At 45.4% G+C, this 13,320-nt stretch overlaps 1 protein-coding gene across 1 annotated transcript in view; it reads right to left on the bottom strand.

The window, feature by feature from the left end:
* LOC116361914 (voltage-dependent T-type calcium channel subunit alpha-1I-like) overlaps window positions 1–13,320 on the bottom strand; it is a 148,154-nt gene that overhangs the window by 65,027 nt on the left and 69,807 nt on the right. The gene's annotated exons all lie outside the window — the stretch shown is intronic.

Genomic DNA, 13,320 nt, shown 5'->3' with positions numbered 1-13,320 from the left:
GAGATGGAGAAAGAGATTGAGAAAAAGAGACGGAGAGATAAAGACATGGAGAGAAAGAGATGGAGAGATAAATAGATTGAGAGATACAGAGATTGAGAGAAAGAGATGGAGAAAGAGATTGAGAAAAAGACATGGAGAGATAAAGATATTGAGAGATAAAGAGATGGAGAGATAAAGAGATGGAGAGATAAAGAGATTGAGAGATAACCAACCAAGGAGGGCCTACAGCAGCACCTAGACCTTATGCATAGATTCTGTCAGACCTGGGCCCTGACAGTAAATCTCAGTAAGACCAAAATAATGGTGTTCCAAAAAAGGTCCAGTCACCAGGACCACAAATACAAATTCCATCTAGACACTGTTGCCCTAGAGCACACAAAAAACTATACATACCTTGGCCTAAACATCAGCGCCACAGGTAACTTCCACAAAGCTGTGAACGATCTGAGAGACAAGGCAAGAAGGGCATTCTATGCCATCAAAAGGAACATAAATTTCAACATACCAATTAGGATTTGGCTAAAAATACTTGAATCAGTCATAGAGCCCATTGCCCTCTATGGTTGTGAGGTCTGGGGTCCGTTCACCAACCAAGACTTCACAAAATGGGACAAACACCAAATTGAGACTCTGCACGCAGAATTCTGCAAAAATATCCTCCGTGTACAACGTAGAACACCAAATAATGCATGCAAAGCAGAATTAGGCCGATACCCACTAATTATCAAAATCCAGAAAAGAGCCGTTAAATTCTATAACCACCTAAAAGGAAGCGATTCCCAAACCTTCCATAACAAAGCCATCACCTACAGAGAGATGAACCTGGAGAAGAGTCTCCTAAGCAAGCTGGCCCTGGGGCTCTGTTCACAAACACAAACACACCCTACAGAGCCCCAGGACATCAGCACAATTAGACTCAACCAAATCATGAGAAAACAAAAAGATAATTACTTGACACATTGGAAAGAATTTACAAAAAAACAGAGCAAACTAGAATGCTATTTGGCCCTACACAGAGAGTACACAGCGGCAGAATACCTGACCACTGTGACTGACCCAAAATTAAGGAAAGCTTTGATTATGTACAGACTCAGTGAGCATAGCCTTGCTATTGAGAAAGGCCGCCGTAGGCAGACATGGCTCTCAAGAGAAGACAGGCTATGTGCTCACTGCTCACAAAATGAGGTGGAAACTGAGCTGCACTTCCTAACTTCCTGCCCAATGTATGACCATATTAGAGAGACATATTTCCCTCAGATTACACAGATCCAACAAATCAAATTTTGATAAACTCCCATATCTACTGGGTGAAATTCCACAGTGTGCCATCACAGCAGCAAGATTTGTGACCTGTTGCCACGAGAAAAGGGCAACCAGTGAAGAACAAACACCATTGTAAATACAACCCATATTTATGCTAATTTATTTTCCCTTGTATACCGTAACCATTTGTACATTGTTAAAACACTGTATATATATATAATATGACATTTGTAATGACTTTATTGTTTTGAAACTTCTGTATGGCTTGTTTACTGTTAATTTTTATTGTTTATTTAACTTTATATATTATCTACCTCACTTGCTTTGGCAATGTTAACACATGTTTCCCATGCCAATAAAGCCCTTGAATTGAATTGAATTGATAAAGACAAAGATGAATGCAGACTGTAGAAGAAGGCTGTAGCAGCAGCCTACCAGGGCCACAGTGATTGTGTAATAATGACAGCACATTGTGCCTCAGCAGTCTGCTCTACTTTACCTGTCAGCAGTGAGAGCAGGAACAGAGCCAGGCACAGGAACAAGTCAGGAGACAAACAACAGCAACAAGAAACAAGGACGCAAAGCACAGCCAGTGGCTTTTTTTACACTGACGGAGCAATTGTGTGTGTGATGGGGCGGTTGTGCATATGTCCATTTGTGTGTGTGTGTGTGTAGGCTTAGGAGGTTTTGTGTACAGAATCCAAATGTCAGGTTTGATGAATTGATTTTGGAGGGGAGGAGGGTATATTAGTACTTCATCCAGACAGATTAACTCAGCTACCGCTCTGTTCAGAGACAACCATGTACGTATTAATCATTCACATTTTATACAAATCATACAATCAAATGTACTTTGTTTTTATCAATCTAACTACATGACTTTTATTTGAATAGTAAATCTCTATTGATAAACCAAGATGTGGCCCAGGTGACTGCATTTGTGTTCATGCATTGGGTTATTGAGCTAGTTTTGGCTGATTTCATGGGGCTACATGACAAACCAGCGCTTTCCTTCCATTTGGGACTTATATTGATCAACAACATTTGCATTGATGTAGCTTCTTTTATAAAAGTGTGCACTATCGCTTTAAATAGTACTTCTGTGCAGCATAAGTGTGTAGCTAACATGATGCAGCCCAGACTCCCAGTACAGCATGAGTGTGGAGCTAACATGATGTAGCCCAGACTCCCAGTACAGCATGAGTGTGTAGCTAACATGATGTAGCCCAGACTCCCAGTACAGTATGAGTGTGGAGCTAACATGATGTAGCCCAGACTCCCAGTACAGTATGAGTGTGGAGCTAACATGATGTAGCCCAGACTCCCAGTACAGCATGAGTGTGTAGCTAACATGATGTAGCCCAGACTCCCAGTATAGCATGAGTGTCTAGCTAACATGATGTAGCCCAGACTCCCAGTACAGCATGAGTGTGGAGCTGACATGATGTAGCCCAGACTCCCAGTACAGCATGAGTGTGGAGCTAACATGATGTAGCCCAGACTCCCAGTACAGCATGAGTGTGTAGCTAACATGATGTAGCCCAGACTCCCAGTATAGCATGAGTGTCTAGCTAACATGATGTAGCCCAGACTCCCAGTACAGCATGAGTGTGGAGCTGACATGATGTAGCCCAGACTCCCAGTACAGCATGAGTGTGGAGCTAACATGATGTAGCCCAGACTCCCAGTACAGCATGAGTGTGGAGCTAACATGATGTAGCCCAGACTCCCAGTACAGCATGAGTGTGGAGCTAACATGATGTAGCCCAGACTCCCAGTACAGCATGAGTGTGGAGCTAACATGATGTAGCCCAGACTCCCAGTACAGCATGAGTGTGGAGCTAACATGATGTAGCCCAGACTCCCAGTACAGCATGAGTGTGGAGCTAACATGATGTAGCCCAGACTACCAGTGCAGCATGAGTGTGGAGCTAACAGGATGTAGCCCAGACTCCCAGTACAGCATGAGTGTGGAGCTAACATGATGTAGCCCAGACTACCAGTGCAGCATGAGTGTGGAGCTAACAGGATGTAGCCCAGACTCCCAGTACACTATGAGTGTGGAGCTAACATGATGTAGCCCAGACTCCCAGTACACTATGAGTGTGGAGCTAACATGATGTAGCCCAGACTCCCAGTATAGCATGAGTGTGGAGCTAACATGATGTAGCCCAGACTCCCAGTACAGTATGAGTGTGTAGCTAACATGATGTAGCCCAGACTCCCAGTACAGGCTAGCAATGAGTAAGTGGAGCAGGAACGGTGCGCGACTCGCGCTATAAGGGGGACTGATAGACTGAGTTGATCTGCAGAAAAAAAGCAGTTTTATTGAAACTGTATTTATTTGATTATTGATAGACTGAGTTGATCCGTGAAACACATTTGACAAAAGTACCAAAAGTAACAAAAATTATAGTACCGAACCATTTTTCATATTCTAGTATGGAAAAAGTACAGAAGTTTCGGTATACCATGCAACACTACCATCAAATTAGAAAGGACAGCATCTGACATTTTCTCACAGCTGAAGGTTTCACAATACTTCATCACAATATAAAAACCAACCATCATCTAAAACCAGTATGGTCTGGGTCAAGAAAAAAAGACTACAACTACCACATCACATACTAGACTGCAGCACTGGGGACTGTGGAAGTCTGAGTTATTGGAGTAATGACTGCTCTCGTTACAAAGATACGACGTACTCAATTCACGTCACAAAAAGTTGAGTTATAGTATGTTTAGTGTGGTTAGTATGAGTATTCAAAAACAGCTGAAGTGTAATTCTGGGGTGTTATTTTTGACTGTGCTGCTGCCACGGTACAAGGCCCTTCTCTGAACCAGTCCTTTTCCCCTGCTCCATTTTGACAGTAAACAGGTTGAACCACAGGGGGGAGAGAGGACAGATTCAGTCAGGCCCTCCAACATAAAGGAACAAAGGGGGAAACGAGAGAGAGAAAGATTTTGTAAATATTTGATTTTGTATCAATCCCTGTCTGTTCATTGTTCACACCTTCTCTCTAACATTTTCTCCCAGCATCTCTCTCTCTCTCTGCATGTGTGCTGGTGGGGTCATGATGACTGTGCGTCTGTGCATTAGTACTTGCACTCACACACACCGTGAAGCACACACCGTGACGCACACACAGTGACGCACACACCGTGACGCACACACACACATGATCACCATAAATTGGAGTAACGCCTATACAACCACCCATTTAGTTGTGCTAAGTGCTGAATGTTGTGGGGACCTTGGGGAAATACAAGTGTTATTCCTCTTGCCCCCAACTCCACTCAACACTGACTGACTGACTGACTCTCTCACACACACACACACACACAGACACAGACACACAGACACATACACACACACACACACACACACACACACACACACACAGACACACACACACACACACACACACACACACACACACACACACACACACACACACACACACACACACACACACACACACACACACACACACACACACACACACACGTGGCTGATTTCACAGTAATTATAACAATGGATTATATTTATAGTAGCTACAATTACTTTGGAAAATATTTGCTGACCATGACTATGACTAGGCCCAAGAGATTTCCCTGGTCAGGTCACACTTTCAGGAACAACTTGGGGCCTTATAGACTACAGACTAGAGAGATAGGACCAGAGATACCTAAATAATCTTACGGAGAGCACTGAGGGGACCCAATCAACAACAGCACTGAGGGGACCTGTGCCCCATCAACAACAGCACTGAGAGGACCTGTGCCCCATCAACAACAGCACTGAGAGGACCTGTGCCCCATCAACAACAGCACTGAGGGGACCTGTGCCCCATCAACAACAGCACTGAGAGGACCTGTGCCCCATCAACAACAGCACTGAGGGGACCTGTGCCCCATCAACAACAGCACTGAGTGGACCTGTGCCCCATCAACAACAGCACTGAGAGGACCTGTGGCCCATCAACAATAGCACTGAGAGGACCTGTGGCCCATCAACAACAGCACTGAGGGGACCTGTGCCCCATCAACAACAGCACTGAGGGGACCTGTGCCACCTCAACAACAGCACTGAGAGGACCTGTGCCCCATCAACAACAGCACTGATACAGTGGAGACGATTCGTAGTAGAGATAAGTGTGCAGCTGAAAGTGTAATTGCGTAAGAGGACTTTTTTTCTGCGGAGCCCCAGTGTTAAAACTCTGTATGTGTCAGGTAGTGCTGAGCGATTAACCCAAATGTCGGTTATTTTTTATATATATTTTTGTATAACTAATTGACTAACGTTGGTTCAATTATTTGAATTCCTTTTTGTTCAAATTTCTGTGAGCTCAATACGCAGTTTCCTTTGAGATAAATCAGAACAAGCCCGAACGGTGAGATGTAGTCAGGAGTGGTAGTTTCCAACAAGCCACTATTCTACACAGTTTCGAGCAGACAATATGGTAATTAACTACAGTGACCATACAGCAGACAATGTGGTAATTAACTACAATGACCATACAACAGACAATGTGGTAATTAACTACAGTGACCATACAACAGACAATGTGGTAATTAACTACAATGACCATACAACAGACAATGTGGTAATTAACTACAATGACCATACAACAGACAATGTGGTAATTAACTACAGTGACCATACAGCAGACAATGTGGTAATTAACTACAGTGACCATACAACAGACAATGTGGTAATTAACTACAGTGACCATACAACAGACAATGTGGTAATTAACTACAGTGACCATACAACAGACAATGTGGTAATTAACTACAGTGACCATACAACAGACAATGTGGTAATTAACTACAGTGACCATACAACAGACAATGTGGTAATTAACTACAGTGACCATACAGCAGACAATGTGGTAATTAACTACAGTGACCATACAGCAGACAATGTGGTAATTAACTACAGTGACCATACAGCAGACAATGTGGTAATTAACTACAGTGACCATACAACAGACAATGTGGTAATTAACTACAGTGACCATACAACAGACAATGTGGTAATTAACTACAGTGACCATACAGCAGACAATGTGGTAATTAACTACAGTGACCATACAACAGACAATGTGGTAATTAACTACAGTGACCATACAACAGACAATGTGGTAATTAACTACAATTCCTTCAGAAAGTATTCACACCTGTTGATTTTTCCACATTTTGTTACAAAGTGAGATAAAAATGGATCTAATTGTCATTTTTTGTCAACGATCTAAACAAAATACTCTGTATTGTCAAAGTGGAAGAAGAATTCTAACATTTGTAAAAAAATAAATAAAAAAAGAATATGAAAAATAAAACACTAATATAATATTAGATACGTATTCAACCTCCTGAGTCAGTACATGTTAGAATCATCTTTGGCAGCAATTACAGCTATGAGTCTTTCTGGGAAAGTCACTAAGAGCTTCCCACACCTGGATTGTGCAATATATGTCCATTATTCTGTCAAATCGGATGTTCATCATTGCTAGACTACCATTTTCAGGTCTTGTCATACAAAATATAGAAACGCAACATGCAACAATTTAAACTATTTTACTGAGTCACAGTTCATATAAAGAAATCAGTCAATTGAAATAAATAAATTAGGCTCTAATCTATGGATTTCACATGACTGGGCAGGGAGGAGCGCAGCGATGGGTGGAGCCACTTGAGAGCCTAGGCCCACCCACCAGGGAGCCAGGCCCACCCACCAGGGAGTCAGGCCCACCCACCAGGGAGCCAGGCCCACCCACCAGGGAGCCAGGCCCACCCACCAGGGAGCCAGGCCCACCCACCAGGGAGTCAGGCCCACCCACCAGGGAGCCAGGCCCACCCACCAGGGAGCCAGGCCCACCCACCAGGGAGCCAGGCCCACCCACCAGGGAGTCAGGCCCACCCACCAGGGAGTCAGGCCCACCCACCAGGGAGCCAGGCCCACCCACCAGGGAGCCAGGCCCACCCACCAGGGAGCCAGGCCCACCCACCAGGGAGTCAGGCCCACCCACCAGGGAGCCAGGCCCACCCACCAGGGAGCCAGGCCCACCCACCAGGGAGCCAGGCCCACCCACCAGGGAGCCAGGCCCACCCACCAGGGAGCCAGGCCCACCCACCAGGGAGTCAGGCCCAGATAATCCAAATAAGTTTCTCCCCACAAAAGGTCTTTCTAAAAGACAGAAATACTCCTCAGTTTCATTAGATGTCCGGGTGGCTGGTCTCAGACGATCCTGCGGGTGAAGAAGCCGGATGTGGAGATCCTTGGTTGGCATGGTTACACGTCGTATGTGGTTGTGAGGCCGGTTGAATGTACTGCCAAATTCTCTAAAACAACGTTGGTAGAGAAATGAACATTAAATTATCTGTCAACAGCTCTGGTGGACATTCCAGCAGTCAGCATGCCAATTGTAAGCTCCCTCAAAATGTCAGATATCTGTGGCATTGGGTTGAGTGCCATAACTGCACATTTTAGAGCATTCAACCCACATAATGCAAAATGCATTTAACGTTGAAAAAAATGATCTAAACCAAAAATCGAAAACCATGTTTTTTTTTCAGAAACCGAACCAACCTCAAAAAGTACTTATCTCTCAGCACTAGAGTCAGGTGATTGGGGACTATGCTGAGTACAGCACTTCGACACGGGCAGCCAGGGTTCTGACTGTCACAGCGATTTAACGCTGCTTTAGAATACCACAGGCTTAGTGTGTGTATGTGTATAGTTGGTTGGTTGCTAACACACACACACACACACACACACACACACACACACACACACACACACACACACACACACACACACACACACACACACACACACACACATAGTCCCAAGCCCCCAGCATGCAGGACAGACTGCATCAAACTCTCCAAAGACACAGAGGGAGGGAGCTGTCTGAGCGAAGAAGGAGGACAGGAGGATAGGAGGTGGAGGGGAGAAGAGAGGGAGGAGAAAAGATGGAGGAGGAGAGATGGAAGGGGGAGGAGAGGAGATGGAGGGGGGAGGAGAGGAGATGGGTGAGAGGAGATGGAGCAGGGAGGGAGGGAGGAGAAGAGATGGAGGGGGAGGGGATGTGGGGGTGGAGGAAGAAGGAGAGGAAATGGAGGGTAGAGGAGATGGAGGAAGAAGGAGAGGAAGAAGGAGAGGAAGAAGGAGAGGAGATGGAAGGGGAGAGGAGATGGAGGAAGAAGGAGAGGGGATGGAGGGGGAGAGGAGATGGAGGAAGGAGAGGAGGGGGAGGGTAGAGGAGATGGAGAAAGAACGAGAGGAGATGGAGGGTGGAGGAGAGGAGATGGAGGAAGAAGGAGAGGAGATGGAGGAAGAAGGAGAGGAGATGGAGGGGGAGGAGATGGAGGGTAGAGGAGATGGAGGAAGAAGGAGAGGCTATGTGGGGTAGAGGAGAATAGATGGAGGAAGAAGGAGAGGAGATGGAGTGTGGAGGAGAGGAGATGGAGGAAGAAGGAGAGGAATGGAGGAGGGAGGAGAGGAGATGGAGAGGGGGGAGAGGAGATGGAGGAGGGAGGAGAGGAGATGGAGAGAGGGGGAGACGAGATGGAGGAGGGAGGAGAGGAGAGGAGATGGAGAGAGGGGGAGAGGACATGGAGGACGGAGGAGAGGAGATGGAGAGAGGAGATGGAGGAGGGAGGAGAGGAGATGGAGGGGGAAGGCGAGGACATGGAGGAGGGAGGAGAGGAGATGGGAGGAGATGAGATGGAGGGGGAGAGGAGATGGAGGGGGAAGGCGAGGACATGGAGGAGGGAGGAGAGGAGATGGGAGGAGATGGAGGGGGAGAGGAGATGGAGGGGGAGAGTGAGCAGCCGGATTAGGGAAGAAAAGTATGTAAATTAGCAGATGTAATAACAACAAACAGCTGACATGGACACAAACCCATTATTTTGACAATAGTGGTAGTAACATTATAATAGTAGGTTAGTAATTATAGCCAAACTAAGGTCAGCACCTGAACTCCTCTCGTCCCATGTGATTCTATCCCCTTGGTGTGACTGTCTGTTAATGCACCAGTGGATAGTCCAGACACAGACAGGGACTAATGCTATTAACATCACTTCTGTGCAGGAATCCCTGTGGGGACACACACACATACAAACACACCTTGTGTTTCTTTTCTAGTTGTGTCATTCAAATGTCTAATTTTAGAAAATACACAGGAAATAGCCTGAGACTAATTCCCTGACCACCAAACCAGTAAATGTCTGTGGGAATAAGGTAAGCTGATTCCAGATCTGTTTGTGCTGAAGCCAATATCCAACCTCTGTGATCATTGTCATGCCAACCTGATCTGGTACCAGGCTATAGTGATCTGTTTAAAAAACACCCCAACTTCCTCCCTATTCTACATTACAGGACTTTGAGACAAACAACTAGTCTGTGAAGAACTCTGTAGAGAAATTCCTATTAAATGTGTCTGTCTAAAGCTGTTCAGCCCTCCAGATAGAATTAACATACATACCAATACATAAAACATGTGTTTAACTTGTCCCTGATTTCTCTAACTTTATGCACCATTCATGTCTTCCTGCCTGTATCGTAGCATACTTTATGCACCATTCAAGTCTTCCTGCCTGTATCGTAGCATACTTTAGAGTCTATTTCCAGGCTGATTGAGCCTCCATAGCAACGCTAACTCCCATTAGCTGCATTTTTTTATGAAACTCCAAACAACTTTGCTGCTGCTTTTTCAAATGTAATGACCCGTGTGCTCCACTTACGTCTGGCGAGGGATTTAGAGAAGGAGAAGGAGGAGAAGAAGGAGGATAAAAACACAAAAACAAAAACAAATCAATTTAATGACTCGCTTTGCAAATGTTACGCCTCTAGAAAACTCCGCCTCGGGAAGAAAATACGAAGAAAATATGATTTTAGAACCAGGCGCTGCTATGTCAGCATTATTATATGACTGGCTGTCACGGGCGCCATGAGAAGGCGGCGGTAATTTGGGTGCATCAAGTGTCGCTAGCTGCCTCGTCGTTAAAACAGCCCTGTGCAGGGTCGGTGGAGCTCCACAGGGCTAACGAGCATCGGGCAACTCATGTAATTCCATGGTGAACGGGGTGACACATGGTTTATTAATGCACCGATTGGACAATGCTGAGCTGGGAGACTTGTCTAGATAGCATTCTGGAGGCCTAAATACTGTAGGACTAAATACCGTAGGTCTAAATACCGTAGGTCTAAATACCGTAGGCATGAATACCGTAGGCCTAAATACCGTAGGTCTAAATACCGTAGGCCTAAATATCGTAGGCCTAAATACCGTAGGTCTAAATACCGTAGATCTAAATACCGTAGGTCTATATACCGTAGATCTAAATACCGTAGGACTAAATACCGTAGATCTAAATACCGTAGGCCTAAATACCGTAGGCCTAAATACCGTAGGTCCAAATACCGTAGGTCCAAATACCGTAGGTCTATATACCGTAGATCTAAATACCGCAGGCCTAAATACCGTAGGCCTAAATACCGTAGGTCTAAATACCGTAGATCTAAATACCGTAGATCTAAATACCGTAGGCCTAAATACCGTAGGTCCAAATACCGTAGGTCTATATACCGTAGGTCTAAATACCGTAGATCTAAATACCGTAGGCCTAAATACCGTAGGTCCAAATACCGTAGGTCTATATACCGTAGGTCTAAATACCGTAGATCTAAATACCGTAGGCCTAAATACCGTAGGTCTAAATACCGTAGGTCTAAATACTGTAGGTCTCAGTACTGTAGGCCTATGATTCTGGTCTCATTTCTACACTCTACTGTGACTCAATTTGTGCATAGGCTTCCAAACTAATCAGCTACAGTACACTCTTAGAAGGTTCAAAAAATATTCTTAAGTTGTCCCCATAGAAGAACCCTTTTTGGTTACAGGTCCAACCCTTGTTGGTTCTAGGTAGAACTCTCTGTGGAAAGAGTTTTACAGTGAACACAAAACAGTTCCCCCTGGAACCAAAAAGGGTTCAGCCGAAGAACCCTTTTAAGTTTTAGATAGCACCTTTTCTGCAGGCTACACAGTTGGGACAGATCATGTAGAACTCCTGTGGAAAGATCATGTAGAACCCCTGTGGAAAGATCATGTAGAACCCCTGTGGAAAGATCATGTAGAACCCCTGTGGAAAGATCATCTAGAACTCCTGTGGAAAGATCAACCAAGAAAGAATACTGAATACAACATTAAACAGCGATTCAGTTTAGCACTTAGATCAAAACACAAACAGTCTGGTCATTCCGGCACCAAACATGACGCATCACTGTGAAATGGTTCCAGTTGGTATAGCGACATATGGCTGACTAGCACATCTTGTTGTTGTGATCGTCATTATACTGATTCTGCAGATTCTGTGAGACAAATAAATGTATCATATAGTTGGGTAACTAACTGTCCATATGCTGCCAGATAGGCACATTTCATTAGGACTCTGTGATCCACTTTGGACTGCAACCACCAAGGTGTTGTTGTTTATCTCACCCTCCTCTCCTTCACCCTCTCAGTGCAGCCACCAGGCTCCAACATCAGAGTGTTATACTAGACACAGTATTTTTGTTTCTCTCTTCCTCTTTCGTTGTCCAACTTTGTCTGACCCTCTGCCCTTCAGTCCCTCCTTCCATCTGGCTCTTTAGCAATCCTTCCCTCCCTCTCTGCATCATTTCCTGTCTCTCTTCTTCTAACTCTCCCCTTCTCGTCATCTATCCTTCCCTCCCTCTCTGCATCATTTCCTGTCTCTCTTCTTCTAACTCTCCCCTTCTCGTCATCTATCCTTCCCTCCCTCTCTGCATCATTTCCTGTCTCTCTTCTTCTAACTCTCCCCTTCTCGTCATCTATCCTTCCCTCCCTCTCTGCATCATTTACTGTCTCTCTTCTTCTAACTCCCCCCTTCTCGTCATCTATCCTTCCCTCCCTCTCTGCATCATCTCCTGTCTCTCTTCTTCTAACTCTCCCCTTCTCGTCATCTATCCTTCCCTCCCTCTCTGCATCATTTCCTGTCTCTCTTCTTCTAACTCTCCCCTTCTCGTCATCTATCCTTCCCTCCCTCTCTGCATCATTTCCTGTCTCTCTTCTTCTAACTCTCCCCTTCTCGTCATCTATCCTTCCCTCCCTTTCTGCATCATTTCCTGTCTCTCTTCTTCTAACTCTCTCCTTCTCATCATCTATCCTTCCCTCCCTCTCTGCATCATTTCCTGTCTCTCGTCTTCTAACTCTCCCCTTCTCGTCATCTATCCTTCCCTCCCTCTCTGCATCATTTCCTGTCTCTCTTCTTCTAACTCTCCCCTTCTCGTAATCTATCCTTCCCTCCCTCTCTGCATCATTTCCTGTCTCTCTTCTTCTAACTCTCCCCTTCTCGTCATCTATCCTTCCCTCCCTCTCTGCATCATTTCCTGTCTCTCGTCTTCTAACTCTCCCCTTCTCGTCATCTATCCTTCCCTCCCTCTCTGCATCATTTCCTGTCTCTCGTCTTCTAACTCTCCCCTTCTCGTCATCTATCCTTCCCTCCCTCTCTGCATCATTTCCTGTCTCTCTTCTTCTAACTCTCCCCTTCTCGTCATCTATCCTTCCCTTCCTCTCTGCATCATTTCCCGTCTCTCGTCTTCTAACTCTCCCCTTCTCGTCATCTATCCTTCCCTTCCTCTCTGCATCATTTCCTGTCTCTCTTCTTCTAACTCCCCCCTTCTCATCATCTATCCTTCCCTCCCTCTCTGCATCATTTCCTGTTTCTCTTCTTCTAACTCCCCCCTTCTCATCATCTATCCTTCCCTTCCTCTCTGCATCATTTCCTGTCTCTCTTCTTCTAACTCTCCCCTTCTCGTCATCTATCCTTCCCTCCCTCTCTGCATCATTTCCTGTCTCTCTTCTTCTAACTCTCCCCTTCTCGTCATCTATCCTTCCCTCCCTCTCTGCATCATTTCCTGTCTCTCTTCTTCTAACTCTCCCCTTCTCGTCATCTATCCTTCCCTCCCTCTCTGCATCATTTCCTGTCTCTCTTCTTCTAACTCTCCCCTTCTCGTCATCTATCCTTCCC

This window comes from Oncorhynchus kisutch, unplaced genomic scaffold, assembly GCF_002021735.2.
Source record: "Oncorhynchus kisutch isolate 150728-3 unplaced genomic scaffold, Okis_V2 scaffold776, whole genome shotgun sequence".
Taxonomy (NCBI): domain Eukaryota; kingdom Metazoa; phylum Chordata; class Actinopteri; order Salmoniformes; family Salmonidae; genus Oncorhynchus; species Oncorhynchus kisutch.
This window is presented reverse-complemented; position numbering and strand designations above follow the sequence as displayed.